At 38.9% G+C, this 19,806-nt stretch overlaps 1 protein-coding gene across 1 annotated transcript in view; it reads right to left on the bottom strand.

Annotated features, from left to right (window-relative positions):
* Nucleotides 1–19,806, bottom strand: part of RDX (radixin) — a 94,388-nt gene that overhangs the window by 6,157 nt on the left and 68,425 nt on the right. The gene's annotated exons all lie outside the window — the stretch shown is intronic.

The raw sequence follows: 19,806 nt of genomic DNA, 5'->3' as shown, positions 1-19,806 counted from the left end.
TATATATCAAGTTATATTAAGAATATATATTAAATTATGGGTTAGAATATATAACAAGGAACGCAAACCTAGTTGAATAAGATGTTGTCTCACTCTATCACCCATGCTGGAATGCAAAGGCGCCTTGTTGGCTCACTGCAACCTCCGCCTCCAGGGTTCAAGCGATTCCTGTCTCAACTTCCCAAGTAGCTGAGTTTACAGGCACATGCCACCACACCTGGCTATTTTTTTTTTTTTTTTTTTTTTTTTTTTGTATTTTCAGTAGAGTTAGGGTTTTCCCATGTTGTCCAGGCTGCTCTCAAACTCCTGACTTCAGATGATCTGCCTGCCTTGCCCTCCCAAATTTCTGGGATTAGAGGCATGAGCCACTGCTCCCGGCCTAGTTTAACATCTTAAAGAATCGATTTACCTAGTACAGGCCATGGCTCACACCTGTAATCCCAGCACTTTGGCAGGCCGAGGTGGGGGGGTGGATCACCTGAGGTCAGGAGTTTGAGACCAGCCTGGCCAACATGGGGAAACTCCATCTCTACTAAAAATACAAAAATTACCCGGGCATGGTGGCCTGCACCTGTAGTTCCAGCTATTCCGGAGGCTGAGACAGGAATCGCTTGAACCCCAAAGACAGAGGCTGCAATAAGCCAAGATCATGCCACTTGCACTCCAGTCCGGGTGACAGAGCAAGACTTCATCTCAAAAAAAAAAAAGAATCTGTCAGTTTAGTATATTAACAATTTTTTTTTGACAGGGTCTTGCTCTGTCCTCCAAACTGGATTGCAGTGACATGGTCATGGTTTACTAAAGTCTCAATCTCCGAGACACAAGCAATCCTCCCACCTTAGCCTCTTGAGAAGCTGGAACCACAGGTGTGCTTCACTGCACCTGGCTAATTTTTTTCTTTCTTTTCCTTTTTTTTTTTTTCGTGGGCGGGAAGGGGTGGAGATGAGGTCTCACTATGTTGCCCAGGCTGGTCTTGATCTCCTGAGCTCAAGCAATCCTCCTGGGATTATAGGCATGAGCTGCTGCACTCAGACAACAATTTTTTAAAAAAGTAAACACATACAAATGGCAGCAGACATATGAAAAGGTGCTCAACATCATTGCACATCAGAGAAATGCAAACCAAAACTGCAATGAGATGATCATCTCACCCCAGTTAAGATGACTTTTATCCTACTAAGACAGGTAATAACAAATGCTGGTGAGGATGTGAAGAAAAGGGAACCTTTGTACACTGTTGGTGGGACTGTAAATTAGTACAACCACTATAGAGAACAGTTTGGAGTCTTCTCCAAAAACTAAAAATGGAGCTACCATATGATCCAGTAACCCCACTATTGTGTATGTGCCTCCCAAAAAGAAAATCATTATATCAAAAACATACCTGCTTTCCCATATTAACTGCAACACTACTCACAATAGCCAAGATTTGGAAGCAACGTTAAGTGTCCATCAACAAATGAATGGATAAAGAAAATGGTGGTACTTATACACAATGGAGTACTTATTCAGGCACAAAAAAATAATGAGATCCTGTCATTTGCAACAACATGGATGGAACTGGAGATTGCTAATGTTAAGCCAGGCACAGAAAGACAAAAATTGTATGTTCTCACTGATTTGTGGGATCTAAAAATCAAAATAATTAAACTCATGGAGATAGAGAGTAAAAGGATGATTACCAGAGAGTAAGAAGGGTAGTGGGGAAGCAGGAGGTTGGGAGGTAGAATGGTTAATGGGTACAAAAAAAAAAAAATAGAAAGAATGAATAAGACCTAGTATTCGATAGCACAAGGTAACTATAATCAATAATAATTTAATTTTACATTTAAAAATAACTAAAAGAGTATAATTAGATTATTTGTAACACAAAGGAGAAAAGCTTGAGGGGATGAATACCCCATTTCGCAGGATGTGATGATTACGTATTGCCTGCTTGTATCAAAATCTCATGTCCCCCATAAATATATATACTTATGTGCCCATAAAATTAAAACTGAATTTTAAAATAAAATTTTAGTAGCATCATCTACAAAAAAGTTTTAAAATTAAAAAATTAAAGTACACACACATGATTACCTCAATATACTCAGAAATTGTATTTAACAAATTTAAAACCTTTTCTATTTAAAAGAAAAAACTCTTTGAAAATACGTATATGTATGTAAAAGGAAGTTTCATTAATCTGATAAAAATCATGTACTAAAAATTAGTCAGGCTGGTGCCATGCTCCTGTATATTCCCTGTATAGTCCCAGCTATTCAGGAGGCTGAGGTGGGAGGATCACTTGAGCCTGGGAGACGGAGGGTGCAGTGAGCCGAGATAGCGCCACTGCACTACAGCCTGAGTGACAGAGTGAGACCCCGTCTCAAACAACAAAAGAAAAGAGACACCACTTACGTTCCACATGGGACTGCAAGTTGCAGCCAGTCAACTCAGTAAGAAACAGAATAAAAGTTTTAAGAATGGAGAAGACTGAAAACTATAATTATTTGCAGAAAATGAAGAAAGTCTATGTAGAAAGCCCAAAAGACTTCACAAATTATTAGAAACGGTGAGAATGAAACAAGGTTCCTTAAGGTGAGCAAAAAGAAATCAACTGCATTCTCTACATCAGTCAGAAATAGTTTTCAAATGTAACTCGGAAAACGACAGCAAAAAAAAAGATGCTTAATAATAAAACTAACAAAATAAATTCATGATCTTAATGCAAAAATGTAAACAACTTTACTGAATCAAGGAAGACTTGGTGGAAAGACATTGCATATTCATGATTAGGAATGCTTAATATTGTACAGCTGTAATTTTCTTTCTTTCTTCTTCTCTTTTTCCTTTTTTTTTTGAAACAGAGTTTCACTCTTGTTGCCCAGGCTGGAGTGCAGTGGCGTGAACTTGGCTCACTGCAACTTCTGCCTCCCAGGTTCAAGCGATTCTCCTGCCTCAGCCTCCTGAGTAGCTGAGATTGCAGGCACACGCCACCACGCCGGTTAATTTTTGTATTTGTGGTAGAGACGGGGCTTCACCACGTTGGTCAGGCTGGTCTCGAACTCCTGACCTCATGACCCCCCCACCTTGGCCTCCTAAAGTGCTAGGATTACAGGCATGAGCCACCACGCCCAGCCGTGCAGCTGTAATTTCTTACCAAATTAATCTGTTAGTACATTTCCAAGCAAAACTCCCCAAAGTCTTTTTTTCCCATACAGGTTACACAAATTTATGCAGAAGAAAAAAGAACCAAAACTAGTCAGGAGCTTATTTTACAAACAAGGTGTAGCAACTTTTTAAGAAAGCTCAACCAGATATCAAGACTTGTTAAAAAGTAAAGGCTGTAGTAATTAAGACAGAATACTGTTGACACAGGGATAGAAATATTGACCAATGCAACAGATGAGAGTATAACAGAACAGAGGAAGAAACATGAAAGAAATGGCAATGGGATCAATAGGAAAAGGATGAACTGTTAAATTAAGTATCAAGACAACTAGTCATCTAGACAAAAAAATAAATAAAATCGGATCCATACTTCATACCATGCACAAAAGTTATTTATAGCTGGACTAAAGATTTCAATGTAAAAATAACCAAACTTTTAGAAGAATATATAGGAAAATATCTTCATGACAAGTGAGAGAATAATTTCTTAAAACAAGACACACACAGGAAAAAATCCCCACAAATTATGAGGAGAATAATTTATAAATTAAGCTACAAGAAAGTGTAAAACATATACCTATCCAAAATTTTTTAAAACCACCATAAAAGGCAAAGAAGGTAAGCCATGGAAGGAAATATCTCTAAAACATTTAAATGTCAAAAGATTAGTAACTACAATATAAAGAAATTCTCTGAATCAACTGGATCAAGATAAACAATCTAATAAAAAGCAGGCAAAAAAAGTCATTTCAAAGAAAATGAGACATGAAAGGCCTTTAAAGAAAAATTATCAGCTATATTAGTAATTAAGAAAATGTAAATTATTAATAAAAGCACAATATCATCTTAAACCTACCAAACTGGCAGAAATTGAAAAATCTAGTGATATGAAGTGTGGTGAAGACGTGAATATAGCCTTACTTTGGGAAACAATTGATGGTTACATAGTAAAGTTGAAGATGTGCATATCCCATAATGAGAGACAAATCCCTCCTACATAGTAAAGTTGAAGATGTGCCTATCCCGTAACCAGAGACAAATCCCCTCCCTAGGTCTCTGCTGTAGAAATACTGTTGCACTTACTCACTAGAAGAAGACAAAAATATCTGTGGCTATATTGTTTAAAGATTTTTTAAAATACTGGTAACAATGCTATGGTCAGAGGCAGTGGCTCACGTCTGCAATCCCAGCACTTTGGGAGGCCAAGACTGGTGGATTACTTGAGGTCAGGAGTTCAAAACCAGCCTGGCCAAAATGGTGACACCCCCATTTCTACTAAAAATACAAAAAATTAGCCAGGTGTGGTGGTGGGTGCCTGTAATCCCAGCTGCTTGGGAGGCTGCAGCAGGAGAATCACTTGAACCCAGGAGGCGGAAGTTGCAATGAGCCAAGATCATGCCATTGCACCCCAGCCTGGATGAAAGAGAGTCCGTCTCAAAAAAAAGAAAAAGAAAAAAAAAATACTGGTAACAATCCAAATGTCCACCATCGGGGGAACTGATACATTGTAGTGCACTTATAAAATAAAGCGGTGAAAATGAACCACAGCTATATTCATGAAAATGGATGTGCATGTGTAATAAAACTGTTTTGAGAACTTCATCACGAATTACAAAAAAAAAAATTATTTTCATAAAGTTCATGTGTGCACAAAACTAGACATTATATTGTTGTAGATACAAACACAGATAGTAAAAGCAAAGAAAAGGATGACAAGATGGGAGAGGAACATGCAATGCCAGCTACTGGCAATATACTATTTTTCAAACTGATAGGTGAGTATCTAGTATATATACATATATTCCTTCATTTATATTTCTACTAGATGCATTTCACTCTCTAACACTGTTATAAATCAATCTCCAGTTTTAAGTGTTTAAAATAGAAAGTAATGGAGGAAAATACTACAATAGATGGGAAAGTTACAAATTTTGTTCCAAATATCTTTGGTCTTTGAACCATTCGAATTTCAATGGTCTCAAAGAAACTATGTAGTCAATAGTTACTCTAAGGTCACTGAGTAAAAGAAGAAACTGTGTTATTTCCACAGCATTGGGTGCTCTCATTTCTCTAAATCAGCAATTCTCAAAGTGTGGTCCCAAAACAGCAGCATCAGACTCACCTTTAAGAAATGCAGTGTGTGTGTGTGTGTGTGTGTGTGAGAGAGAGAGAGAGAGAGATGGTCTTGCTCTGTTGTCCAGGCTGGAGTGCAGTGGCACTATCTCAGCTCACTGCAACCTCCACCTCCCGAGGTTCAACCAATTCTCATGCCTCGGCCTCCCTAGTAGCTGGGATTACAGGTGTGCACCACCACACCCAACTAATTTTTGTATTTTTGGTAGAGACAGTGTTTCACCATGTTGACCAGGCTGGTCTCGAACTCCTGGCCTCAAGTGATCCACTCGCTTCAGCCTTCCAACATGCTGGGATTAGAGCCCTGAGCCACCGCACCTAGCACCTAGCCATAAATGCACATTCTTGAGCAGCTGCATAGATGATCTACTGAATGTGAAACCTGGGGAGGGCGCCCCGCAATCTGTGTTTTAACAAGCCCTCCAGGTGATTCTGATGCACGCTAACGTGAGAACCACTGCCAAAAGTTGTTCAGATATCTAAGAAATCCCTTCATTATAACAAAATAAGACCTCCCTAGGGTCACATCAAAATGTTAATAGTCATCCAGACAGAAAGCCACAGCACTGACCTTTAGGAGAACAAGACTTTTTAAAAACCTTTAACTCAGGAGTTAGGAAACTATGGCTTGTGGCCCAAACCCAGCTTCCCATCTGTTTTGTACAGAATGTGATTTAAGAGCGTTTTGACCTTTTTTTTTTTTTAAACAAATCAGAGGAAGAATATTTTGTGACACATGAATTATGTGAAATTCAGAGTTAAGTGTCCATAAATAAAATGATATTGGAACACAAACATGCTCATTCATCTACATACGCCTATAGCTGCTTGTGCACTACACCAGCAGAGTTGTATAGCCGGGACAGAGATGACTGGTCTGCAAAGTCCAACATGTTTAGTATCTGGACCTTTTCATAAAGATCATTTGCCCTATTTGCTCTAATTTGATAGAATCTACTAGTCTAAAAAGCAAAATATAATTATAGTAATTTTCTGTTGAAAATGCAATTTTCATTTTAATTACACGCAGGCAAAAATCTAATAGTTTAAAGTATCATAAGGAAAATTAAATCAGATTTTTTTTTTTAAATAGAGATGGGGCACCACGTTGGCCAGGCTGGTCTCAAACTCCTGGGCTCAGGTGACGCTCCCGCCTCGGCCTCCCAAAGTGCTGGGATTACAGGCATGAGCCACCATGCCTGGCCCAGATCTATTTTTATCTACAAAGCCATTCAGATAACCCACATAAAGCTTCTGAAAAATGTTACTAGTTATGCTTTCTCTCTTCAAATTTCTAATAAGTGACAAAGGATTGCACAAAGAATTGACTAGTACCTTTCAATGAAATACTCATTCAGTTCTGAAACATTCTGTTCTGAAAACGAATGAAGCCTTCTCCTCCTGCGTTTACTCAGGAGGTTGACTCAAACTATAAGCCTGTCTCAAATGCTGCCTGATAACTTCATTTTTCAGCTTTCACAGTGGCCACCCTCCTTGCTGGCTCTCTTCCACATGCTAAAACTCACTAAGTATGAGCCTTCTTCCCTTTGATCCTCAACCTCTTGAATTTTCTCCAGACTGAGTTCAGTTCCTATCACTGAAGACTTGCTGAGTCATTTTATTCAATACCTATTGGGTGGCTTAAAAAGCCTTCTATCCACATCCATCTTCGCTTCTCCAATTTCAACTTTCTTCTAGATTTCGAATATTTCTTGAGCACAGACTCTTCTTTGATTTCTAGGACTTTAACAGTCAATTATTAATTTTAAAAAATAGCCAGGCGTGGTGGCCGACGCCTGTAATCCCAACACTTTGGGAGGCCAAGCCAGGCAGATCACTTGAGGCCAGGAGTTCAAGACCACCCTGGCCAACATGATGAAACCCCGTCTCTGTAAAAATACAAAACTTACCTGGGGTTGGTGGCTGCCACCTGTAATCACAGCTACTCAGGAGGCTGAAACAGAAGAATCATTTGAACCCAGGAGACAGAGGTTGCAGTGAGCAGAGATCACAACATTGCACTCCAGCCTGGGCAACAAGAGTGAAACTCTGTCTCAAAGTAATAATTAAAACAATAATAATAATGCTTTCTGCCAGGCGTGGTGGCTTACACCTGTTATCCCAGTACTTTGGGAGGCCAAGCCGGGCAGATCACGAGGTCAGGAGATTGAGACCATCCTGGCTAACATGTTGAAATCCCATCTCTACTTAAAAGATACAAAAAATTAGCCAGGCGTGGTGGCGGGCGCCTGTAGTCCCAGCTACTTGGGAGGCTGAGGCAGAACAATGGTGTGAACCCAGGAGGCGGAGCTTGCAGTGAGCCGAGATCGTGCCACTGCACTCCAGCCAGGGGACAGAGTGAGACTCCGTCTCAAAATAAATAATAATAATGCTTTCCCTCCAAGAGTAAATCATGTATTTCAACTTTAAATCTTTAGGCTATATTGACCTCATCTTGAAAGCAGGAGCACTAAACTGGACAGACTAGAGTTACAAGCCACATGCAGTGGTTCAAGGAGACTGGTCTTTAATCTAGTGGGTTTGATCAGGTCACTACCACTGTGTATTCAAGTTGAACTTAAGATTTAAAGCATTCTTTGGCCTATAAATCAATCGATAAATTCACTTTGAGTGATGCAGACAAAATAATCCTTCCAAGAGCAAGTAAACATGTCTCAGTTGGCTTTCAACTGGAAAGGTCGTTTTGTAATCAAAAAGATAAGGGCTTTTGCTTCTAAGAAAACCAAAATCCAAATACGGAGTCTGCCACTGTGGTTGTCCTTGAGCAGGTTACCTAGCTGTAAAATGGAATACCTTCAAGGACACCTGCAGTCTTTATGATGTCTTTGTGTGGATAAGGAAACAGTGCCCCTTGCTCAGGCAGATGCAGCCCTGTTTAGACAATTACAATAACCTCTATAACCTTATCAATGTTAGCAAGAGGTTGGTCACTACCTAGCTCTGAGTGCCTCTTGTTACTTGTCTCATTGTCATAATCATTTTTTAACTCTTCTGTTTCTTCCTCTAGATGATGTTTTAAATTATTTATGATGTATTAAATTATCTATGAATCCTCAGAGCCTAACTTGAGGCATCTAATAAATGTTTAATGAATGAATAACATTATTTGAATGGATGACATCACTCAAGTGCTTCGTGGAGCCTATTTACTCTAGATGGCAAATACGGGAACAGATTTTCACCTTACCAGGCATAATCTCACCGACTTGAGCAGGGGTATGGAGTGGGGTTCATGCGAAAGTGTCAGATTTAGACATACGGAGTTGACAGAGGACACCGTTAGAGACACCATTTTCCTGTTCTTGTTATTCTTAGAGCGTAAGCGTTACATGTAGATTTAGGGAAAACACTTTCCAGAAGACACACAGTTAAACTAAGTGACAACTATTCTAACTCAAAGAAATTGCTCTTTTCAATGATGTTCTTGTTGCTGAAACCAGTATACATTTTAAGTATCGTAATATTATTTTCCCCGTGTGGCACTGGTGGTCACATGCAGTCACCTTTCTGTCCTACACGTCTCTGTGGTCCTCTCTTGCTTTGGCAGTACTTCAATGTTGGCGCTCTCCAAGGTCCTATACTAAACCCACCAATTCTTTCCTTACATTTTCCCCTTGGGAAATTTCATCTGACATTCCATCAGCATTCCAAATTCAAATTGTCCAAAAAGAAATGTCACGGGCACACCCAAACCTGCTCTCCCTCATGATTTTCTTGTATTTTACGGCACTACCTTCTGAATCTCAAACTTTGTTTTCAATACAAATGGGCAGTCCCAGCACACTCCACGTCCTTTTGTGACTCAATGTATATGCATATGCAGTTCCTTCTTTCCAGAAAGCTTTCCTATCTTTGCCTCCTCGATTAAGAATAACTCGTCCTGAAAGACTTCGCTTAGGGACCATCTCCTACAGCAAGCCTTCCCTGGAGCTCTGCAGTAAGATCAGGTGCCTTCCTTCTGAGCTCTCAGAGCTCATCTATCCATTCATTTATTAAATAGCAAGCATCTATGGCATTCCAGGCAGCGCTCTAGGCCCTGGGCATATACCAGTGTACACAACGGTAAAATTCCTGCCCTCGGCCGGGCGCGGTGGCTCAAGCCTGTAATCCCAGCACTTTGGGAGGCCGAGACGGGCGGATCACGAGGTCAGGAGATCCAGACCATCCTGGCTAACACGGTGAAACCCCGTCTCTACTAAAAAATACACAAAAAAACTAGCCGGGCGAGGTGGCGGGCGCCTGTAGTCCCAGCTACTGGGGAGGCTGAGGCAGGAGAATGGCGTGAACCCGGGAGGCAGAGCTTGTAGCGAGCTGAGATCCGGCCACTGCACTCCAGTCTGGGCCACAGAGGGAGAGTCCGTCTCAAAAAAAAAAATTTAAAAAAAAAAAAATTCCTGCCCTCATGGAGCTTACATTCTAGTGTAGTGAGACAGATACAATACAAATAGGTAAATATATAGTATGCTAGATGGCAAGTGCTATAGAGAAAAATAAAGGCAAGAAATGGGTACGAGATACTTGGGGAAGGTACAATTTTAAATAGAGTTGTAAGAGGCAGCCTCATTGAGGTGACATTTAAGCAAATTCCTGGAGGTAGCAAGGGAGTGAATCATAACAATGTCTGGGAAAAAGTCTTCCAAGCTAAGTAAGAGGAGTTGGACCAGCTGGCTGCTTTAAAGAATAACAAGGAAGTCAGTGTGACTTCAATTTAACAAGAGAAGAGGAAATCAGCAGAGGAGGCCCAAGAGCTTTGGCAGGGACCAGAATAGACTAGGTTACAAATGACCGCTGAAAAGGACACCGCTCTTTTTTATTTTTATTTTTTTTTTTGAGACGGAGTCTCGCTCTGTCGCCCAGGCTGGACTGCAGTGGCCGGATCTCAGCTCACTGCAAGCTCCGCCTCCCGGGTTTACGCCATTCTCCTGCCTCAGCCTCCCGAGTAGCTGGGACTACAGGCGCCCGCCACCTCACCCGGCTAGTTTTTTGTATTTTTTAGTAGAGACGGGGTTTCACCCTGTTAGCCAGGATGGTCTCGGCCTCCCAAAGTGCTGGGATTACAGGCTTGAGCCACCGCGCCCGGCCAGGACACAGCTTTTACTCGGAGATGGGAAACCTCGGAGGGATTTTGAGCACAAGTGACATGGTCTGACTTACCTGTTGTAAGTTCTTAAAAGACTGTAATATGGCAAAGAGGAAATCAAGAAAACAGAATGGAAGGCTTTTGCAATAATCCAAGCAATCCTGTGGGTGGATCACTGATGGCTGTGGAGGATGAAGTGGTCATATTCTGGATACATTATGTATCTTGAATGCTGGGCCAATAGGTTTGTGATTGGAATGGATGGACTGACTGAGAGAGTCATAGGTGTGGTCAAGGTTTTGGCCTAATTAGCTGGAAGAAGGGACTTGCCATTTATCAACTGAGAAGGGGAAGACTCAGGCAGAAGCAAGTTTAAGGAGGGAAGATCTTGAGTTTAACATAGTAAGTTTGAGATGCTTATTAGATATCAAACTGGAAATGTTATGTAGAGAATTAGATATACACATCTGAAGTTCAGGGGAGAATCTGGTTAGAGATTTAAGTTTTTCAGCCTACAGGTGGTATTTAAAGCAATGACACTGGATAAAGTCACTAAGAGATCCAACTGTAGACAGAAGGACTGAGACTTGGCAGACTATAATATTAAGGGGTTGAGGAGGGAACCTCACTTATTCATAACACACAAACACATATGAAAGATTTATTTTGTGTACCGGGAAAAACCATAAACTATTTACTGCTTAGGAGCATGTCTTTCTTATCTCCATATGCTTTGCATAGGCCTGGCACACACTCAACAAACATGGGGAGTGATACCTTCTAAGAGAATCATAACTAGAATCCTTAAAAGGTAAACAAAACATATTAAAAATGGAGCCCAAAGGACTTGGCTACAAATATGAATATTCATAATACTGACAGATGAAAACCAAAATGACACAAGTTACTATTTATTAACATTTCCAATATGCCAAGGCTATAAACAAAGTATTCCATATTTATTATTACAATCAACACTCACAAGATTAATAGTGTTACTTCTGTTTAATGGATGAGACAACTCAAGCTCAAATGGCTGAGTGGATTCCCAAGGTCTCAGAAGTGGCCAGGCCAAGATTTAAACTCGATGTGGAAATCCAAAACCCATGCAATTACCTCAACATCATGCTGCCTCACAGCTATCCCAAAGATTCTCTTATTTTTTTTGAGACAGTTTCGCTCTTTTCACCCAGATTGCAGTTCAGTGGTACAATCTCGGCTCGCTGCAACCTCCGCCTCCTGGTTTCAAGTGATTCTCCTGCCTCAGCTTCCCGAGTAGCTGAGATTAAAGGTACCCGCCACCACGTTTGGCTAATTTTTGTATTTTTAGTAGAGTAGGGTTTCACCATGTTGGCCAGGCTGGTCTCAAACTCCTGACCTCAGGTGATCCGCCCGCCTCGGCGTCTCTACTAAAAATACAAAAATTAGCCAGATGTGGTGGCACATGCCTGTAGTCCCAGCTATTCAGGAGGCTGAGGCAGAAGAATCGCTTGAACCCAGGAGGCAGAAGCTGCAGTGAGCCGAGACTGCACCACTGTACTCCAGCCTGGGCAACAGAGCAAGACCCTGTCTCCAAAACACATACACACATACATACACACATACACACACGAACTAAGACCAAAGTTTATAGGTACAAGAACAATATCTGATCTAAAATCTAAACTCTAAAAGAACATTTTCTCAGCTTCATCAAGAAGTATCACATGAATAAACACTAAATCAAAGTGACCTAAAGCTGAACGAAGTGGCCTCTCATTTCTCTATCTCCTGCACATTTTATCTCAGTTTTTCTTCTGGCACTTACTACCATACTTTCTATACCTCAATTTGAGTCCAGGACTCAACTCCCCAATTAACTACAATTCTCTTGGCAGAGTCACAAAGTCTCATCGATTCATCTATCTCCCATAATTCCAACAGTGCACAAACAGCAATTGCTCTGAAAATCACTGAATGAATGACTCTGCATGCAAATGTATATATATCTTATTTTATGGAAAAGGGAATAAACATCATGCCTTCTTTTCTCCTAATTCAGCATTCCTTTCATAGTACTATTACACTGAAAATCTTTTACATGTCTAATGTTTAAGAGCTAAAGCATAATGGATGAAAAATAAGAGGTGGCAGAGAACATTTTCCTATCTGTATACATCACACCAGTTATCTAGAAGACATACTTATTTGCAGTCTTCCCAATGCTTGAGAACATTCCAAAAATTTACATACCGTAACCTGTAGAGATGCAAACCTACTTTTCCAATGGATACATTTCATACAAAGTCTTTTATATAGCTTATGCCCCCCAAATTCATTTTAAACATCCTTAAAACATCAGTTATACTGGAATACAACGTGGCATTCCAATATAACTGATTATAGTTTAATATAATACATTAAACTATATCCAGAAGATTAGGTTCTGGGTTCTAATTCCAGGTCTTATATTGTCTGGTACAAAGTTTTTACAAAATGGAAGTATTATCTCAGGTTATTTTAAGAATGCATCTAAATTACTAAATGGGTCGGGCACAGTGGCTCATGCCTGTAATCCCAGCACTCTGGGAGGCCGAGGCAGGTGGATCACAAGGTCAGAAGATCAAGACCATCCTGGCTAACACGGTGAAAGGTGAAATCCCATCTCTACTAAAAATACAAAAAATGAGCCAGGCATGGTGGTGGGCGCCTGTAGTCCCAGCTACTCGGGAGGCTGAGACAGGAGAATGGCGTGAACCCGGGAGGCAGAGCTTGCAGTGAGCCAAGATCACGCCACCACACTCCATCCAGCCTGGGCGACAGAGCAAGACTCCATCTCAAATAAAATAAAATAAAATAAAATAAAATAAAATAAAATAAAATAAATTACTAAATGACAGGGATTTATATTGTAACTATCAACAAAAACTACTTTTAAAGGATGTTAGTATTTCTTGAAAAATGATAGGCAGTTTAACCAACCTAAACGTTTTAAGAAACCCAAGTGAGCTACTATCAAGTACATTTGCAAATATTAATGGAACTAAGAAGTAAACTATTATTTACTTCTACATACAATGGAAGATTATATGTCCTTCAACAATACACAAATTTTAGGCCGGGCGCGGTGGCTCACACCTGTAATCCCAGCACTTTGGGAGGCCGAGGGGGACTGATCACTTGAGGTCAGGAGGTCAAAACCAGCCTGACCAACATGGTGAAAACCCGTCTCTACTAAAAATACAACAATCAGCCGGGCATGGTGGCACACACCTTTAGTCCTAGCTACTTGGGAGGCTAAGGCAGGATAATCGCTTGAACCTGAGAAGTGAAAGCTGCAGTGCACTGAAATCACACCTCTGCACTCCAGTCTGGTCAAGTGAGAATCTGTCTCCAAAAAATAAATAAAATAAAGTCACTGAGGAGAAACCATCTACCTGTAACTTAAATTCTATCAAAAGATTTTATCCACCTATATTCGAAAACCTTTATGGCCTAAAAATTGAGAACTAGATTGTATTAGGAATTGCCTGAGAGAAACAATCAAAAGAAGGCAAAAAAATTTAAGATGTCATTTGGGTACAAGCAGATCAATCAACTCATGCCTCTAGCAAAAGCTAAATCGATGAGCATAATCAAGTACAGTTTTCAACTTTTAAAAAATCTAGGCCGGGCGCGGTGGCTCAAGCCTGTAATCCCAGCACTTTGGGAGGCCGAGACGGGCAGATCACGAGGTCAGAAGATCGAGACCATCCTGGCTAACACGGTGAAACCCCATCTCTACTAAAAATACAAAAAACTAGCCGGGCGAGGTGGCGGGCGCCTGTAGTCCCAGCTACTCGGGAGGCTGAGGCAGGAGAATGGCGTAAACCCAGGAGGCGGAGCTTGCAGTGAGCTGAGATCCGGCCACTGCACTCCAGCCTGGGCGACAGAGCGAGACTCCGTCTCAATAAAAAAAAAAAAAACAAATCTAGGCCAGGAGCAGGGGCTCACGCCTGTAATCCCAGCACTTTGGGAGGCCGACGTGAGCGGATCACCTGAGGTCAGGAGTTTGAGACCAGCCTGACCAACATGGAGAATGGAGAAACCGCATCTCTAATACAAAAATTAGCTGGGCATGGTGGCACGTGCCTGTAATCCCAGCTACTTGGGAGACTTAGGCACGAGAATAGCTTGATTGAGGCGGAGGTTATGGTGAGCTGAGATCGCGCCACTGCACTCCAGCCTGGGCAACAAGAGTGGAACTCCATCTCAAAAAAAAAAAGAAAGAAATCTATAGAAATTTCCAAAGTGAGTTGTTAAGGGTTATCATAGCCAGGAAATAATTGTGCCTGTATGTTCTGAGATAACCTTCTCTGAGTTGTGTTTTGGTGAACATAATTCTTTCATAATGAGCTGAAAGAATCATTTTACTAACCCCAAACTGTTTAAAAAAGAAAAAAAAAACCCTTCAAATTTCTTCTAAAAGCCAGTACATTATGAAGGTCATCTGAGAGCAAAAAGAAGTTTGATAAACTATTGTTATAAGCATTACTCTGAGGTAATGGTTTTCAACTATAAACCAGTATTAAAACTTCAAACATACACAGATATTAAGCCTCGGTCAGGCATAGATTTTTGTGAAGATAATGCATCTAGAATGGAAGTGACCATAATCTGAATCCAGAGAAATGCTCTGAAAAAGGACGATCTGATTCAGAACTATAAAATCAGTTATAAAAGCTAGAGTACAAGAGTATAAGACTTGGAGTTAGAACCCAGAACCAAATCCATTTGTTCTTGCATGTCTTTAATTTCTACTTCTTTTGTGCCACTAAAGAACCCATTCCCAAAAAGTCATGGATAAAAGAAAAGATACTGAGGTTTTAAGTGTCTCAAAAGAGGTCAGCTGGAAAGTAAGTTCAGAAGAAAATACATTACCACAAACATGAACAATATAGCAAACATGACAGCAAATTACACTTAAACATTTCCTTTATCAGAATTTCCTTTAAATTCATTCCCATGGCCATGGCCTTTCTTAGGCTAACTACAGTAGACAGCTGTATTATGCTATCTATAAGCTCTTCTATTATGCTATCTCCTCTGCACTTTCTAGTACACTTTACATCACAACATGAGTTTTCTTTCTCAAGCAAGGTTTAGTTATTGTGCCTCTCTGTAGCTGTGCCTTTCCAAAGCTACCAGTTGTCCTCAAATCAAATTAAACCATCTAAACATAGGATTCAAGGCTCCATAAATTCCTGGGCCCAACCCACTCTAGCTTTATCATCCTACAGTCAATGCCCACTGTCTATCTATTTACTTTCATTTCTACAGTCTAGAGACTAACCACTATACATATTCTCTTCTGCTTTGCCTTTCTGTAACACCTTCTTCATTAAAAACTATTTTTCCTCTTCAAAAAACACAAACACCAAAAGCACAGGCAACAACAACAAAATTGGACTTCTTCAAAATTAAAAACTTTTGTGCATCAAAGAAAACTACACTATATCAAGGGCGAAAAGGCAATTCACAATGGGAAAAAAGATTTGGAACTCCTACCTGAAAAGGAATTAATATTCCAAATCCTGGGATAATGGATTAATATTCTGAATCCCAAATACAAAGAATTCTTACAACAGAAAATTAAGCAATTTTTTAAATGGGCAAAACTGGAATAGACATTTCTCCAAAAATTATATACAAATGGTCGATAAACACATTTTAATTTCTTTTATGATTTGAGAAATGTATCAAAGGAAAATGCAAGTCAAAACCACAATGAAGTACTCCTTCGCCATTAGGATGGCTATTATCAAAATCAAGCAAGCAAGCAAATAAGCAAACAAACAAACAAAAAACCCAGAAAATAACAATTGTTAATGAGGATGTGGCAAAATTAGAACCTTGTGCACTGCTACGTGAATGTAAAATGGTGCTGCTGCTGTGGAAAATATGACAATTCCTCAAAAAATTAAACACAAGGCCAGGTGTGGTGGCTCACGCCTGTAATTCCAGTACTTTGGGAGACCAAGGAGGGCAGATCACCTGAGGTTGGGAGTTCAAGATCAGCCTGACCAACATGGAGAAATCTCATCTCTACTAAAAAAAAAATTAGCCAGGCATGGTAGTGCATGCCTGTAATCCCAGCTACTCGGGAGGCTGAGGCAGGAAAATCTCTTGAACCCAGGAGGCAGAGGCTGCAGTGAGCCAAAATTGTGTCACTGCACTCCAGCCTGGGCAACAAGAGCAAAACTCCATCTCAAAAAAAAAAAAAAAAATTAAACACAGAATTAACAGATGACCAAACAATTCCACTTCTGGGTATGATGTATCCCAAAGAACTGAAAGCAGGGACTCTAAGATATTTGTACACCAATCTTCAAAGCAGCAATACTCACAGTAGTCAAATGATAGTGGTAATTCAAGTGTCCATCAATAACAGACACATGGATAAATAAAATATGGTATATGCATACAATGGAATATTGTTTAGCCTTAAAAAGGAATAAAATTCTGATACATACAACATAAACGAACCTTGAAAACATTATGCTAAGTGAAATAAACCAGACACGAAAGGACAAATATTGTATGAGTTCACTTTTATGAGGTACTTAGAAACATCAAATTTATGGAGACACAAAGTAGAGAAGTGGTCACCAAGGACTGGGGAGGAGGGAGGAATGGGGGATTATCATTTAATGGGTACACAATTCAGTCTGGGAAGATGAAAACGTCCTGGAGATGGATGGTGGTGACGGTTACACAACAACCTGAATGTACTTAATGGCACTGAACTGTACACTTGAAAATGGTTAAAATGATCAATTTTATGTATATTTTAGCACGATAAAAAAAGATTCAACTGTAAACTTTTAACTTTATTAATCTTCTCAATATTTAATACAGATATTACCAATTAATCATATTTGACTGGTTTGTCAGTTGGGTCTAAAATGAGTCTTCCTAGGTTAGAAAAACTTTTAAAATTAGAGACTCTTTTAGAATAACTTTATTAACTGGTGTTTAAAATTTGGCCTACGAAACGAAAATTAAGTAATTTATCAGAAAATAAGCATACCTGAGAAACGTATACTGAGTATTCATTCATATTCCCTGTCAGTTACTAATTTTCCTGCTTATTAATCTTCCTTTTATTAAGTTTCCTTCATCTCAAAACTGTTTTTATGAAAACAGCTAAAATTTAAAAGTAAACAATTATGTAAATGCAATGAGAGCATATAGAATTCAAATGCCAGACTTGAATTCCATAGACTTTTCAATATATATAAAAGGAAAGGGAGGGAGGATATATATTCCCTTATGATTCTAAAAACACATGATTCCTAGGTCTAAAATAATACAAAACATCATATTTAAGTTGAAAAAAAATAAAAGGGATATCATAGCACACATTGTAACACAGTGCAAGAATTTCACATAATAAATCCATGTTTTATCAAAAGAAACTTTTCCAAAAGTAGTCACATAAATAATCTCAGAAATTCTGATTGCATATTACCAGTAGGAAGATGGACATTTGGCTATGCTGATTTAGTAATAAAAAACTAAAACCAGTATCACTATTTTTAGGAGCAAACTAAATGGCATGCATAAATATAAAAATGAATCCAAATATTTAAAATAATGATTAAATAAGTGAAGAACAATTAGAATAGGGTGGTAAAAATAATAATTTGCACTGATAGAAGCAACTAGCTAGCTATAAACATGGAGGAATCTGGGCATACAAATAACAGGAATCAACAATATGGCATTGCCATTTTAAAAGAAACGATATTGTAATAGATAAATGGAAATGATCTAAGAGCTAAAATAAATTAATATTTGAAGTCCCCTACATAGGCCAAAACAAAGGGTCACAATCATCCTAATCCTGCTTCTAAGTCCTTGAATATAGCCAGCACTTAATAAAAATGTATTGGCTAAATGATGACCATTAAATAAGAACCTGGAGCCATTGAGTAGCTAGGGATCTCCACAGCCAAAACATAAACCTGAATGCAAAGGATGTGTTATGGGGTATCACCTTAGTCAAGATCTTTAATGCAAAAATTGTGTAGGAAATACTTTAACTCCTAAAGTAGTATATATAACCCCAAATCAGAAAACTCTTGTACCACGGAGGTTAAGGGAAGTCAGTATTGAGGAGATAAATGGCAATTTTAACAGATAAATGTAAATCTGAGTGTCTATTACCCACAAATGGAAAGGAGCTGAACCACACAGCCACGATCTTTCCACAGGGAAAATGGAAGTTCTTAAATCTTGATAGATGGACATAGTAAGAGGTAGGTCTACTAAGGAAAAATTGGGAGTTAAAATTATTTAATTGGAAAAGCTAAGGATAAGAATGTGGTAAGCTTTAACATATGGAACATGATAGGGAGCCAGTTTTTCCTAGTCACTAGTGTAGACTGTGGGGAGTCAGGCTGCCTGAACATTTCATAAAGTTATCAAAAACATTTGCAGAATCCAAAGAGCTTTTGTATGAGCTAGAATACTGTCATTCCATGTGACAGACCACATTAGAATATTTGATAGGTTAAAAAAATGGAAGTGGTACAAAATAAGAAAATGCTAAAGTTCTGTTCATTTAGAACAGACTTAAGAGAGGAACCTAACAGTAGAGCTCCACACTGAACTGTTTTCTCTTATTCTTAATAATGGTATCTAAGCTTTGGTTTACTCATTAGTTCAGTATATTAATGCTAAAGTTAGTAATCCCGTAGACTTTAGTTTCAAGCTTTAACTTTTAAGACTAATTGTTTTTACTGTGCATATGTAAAATGGGATGCCTGTGAATTAAAAAAATTTTTTCATTTCTAAAAACATTAACAATCAACAAGGTGATCAATACTGGAACAGAATACAGTGGGATTTAAAAAAAATAATAATAATGAAACACTTCTAATGATAAGAGTGACTTTCAATAAAATCTAACATAATTTTATAAGGGGCCATTCTAGCTCTTAAAAACTCTAGACATAAAGCAAAATATTATTTAAAATTCCATTTTCTGACAGGATCAGAGTAAAAAAATCACTATGTGTCCTTGAGAACAGAAATAAAAGTGACAGTTAAATATTACTATCAACAAAAAAATCTGGGCTTTTACTATTTTTATAGATTTATAACTTACTTAAGTAAAAAATTAGTAAGAAGACTTGAAAAAGGCAATCAACTTCTAGATTTATAGTAACTGCTCTGTAATATAGCTTCAAAATAAGAACTTGTACTTAAATAAAGATACTTAGCATACGGTTCTTTAAAGAATGTTGAAATGTTAATAGTGAGATGAATCAATGACAAAAAACTGTATCTTCCTCAGGCAAAAGAAACTAACCACTATACAATAAATAAAGGCAATGATTGGAAACCCTAAATTACATTTTGTTGTCAAGAAAGTCAGTTTAATTTAATAGTTTAAC

This window comes from Rhinopithecus bieti, unplaced genomic scaffold (genome assembly GCF_001698545.2).
Source record: "Rhinopithecus bieti isolate Rb0 unplaced genomic scaffold, ASM169854v2 scaffold_11964, whole genome shotgun sequence".
NCBI classification, from domain to species: domain Eukaryota; kingdom Metazoa; phylum Chordata; class Mammalia; order Primates; family Cercopithecidae; genus Rhinopithecus; species Rhinopithecus bieti.
This window is presented reverse-complemented; position numbering and strand designations above follow the sequence as displayed.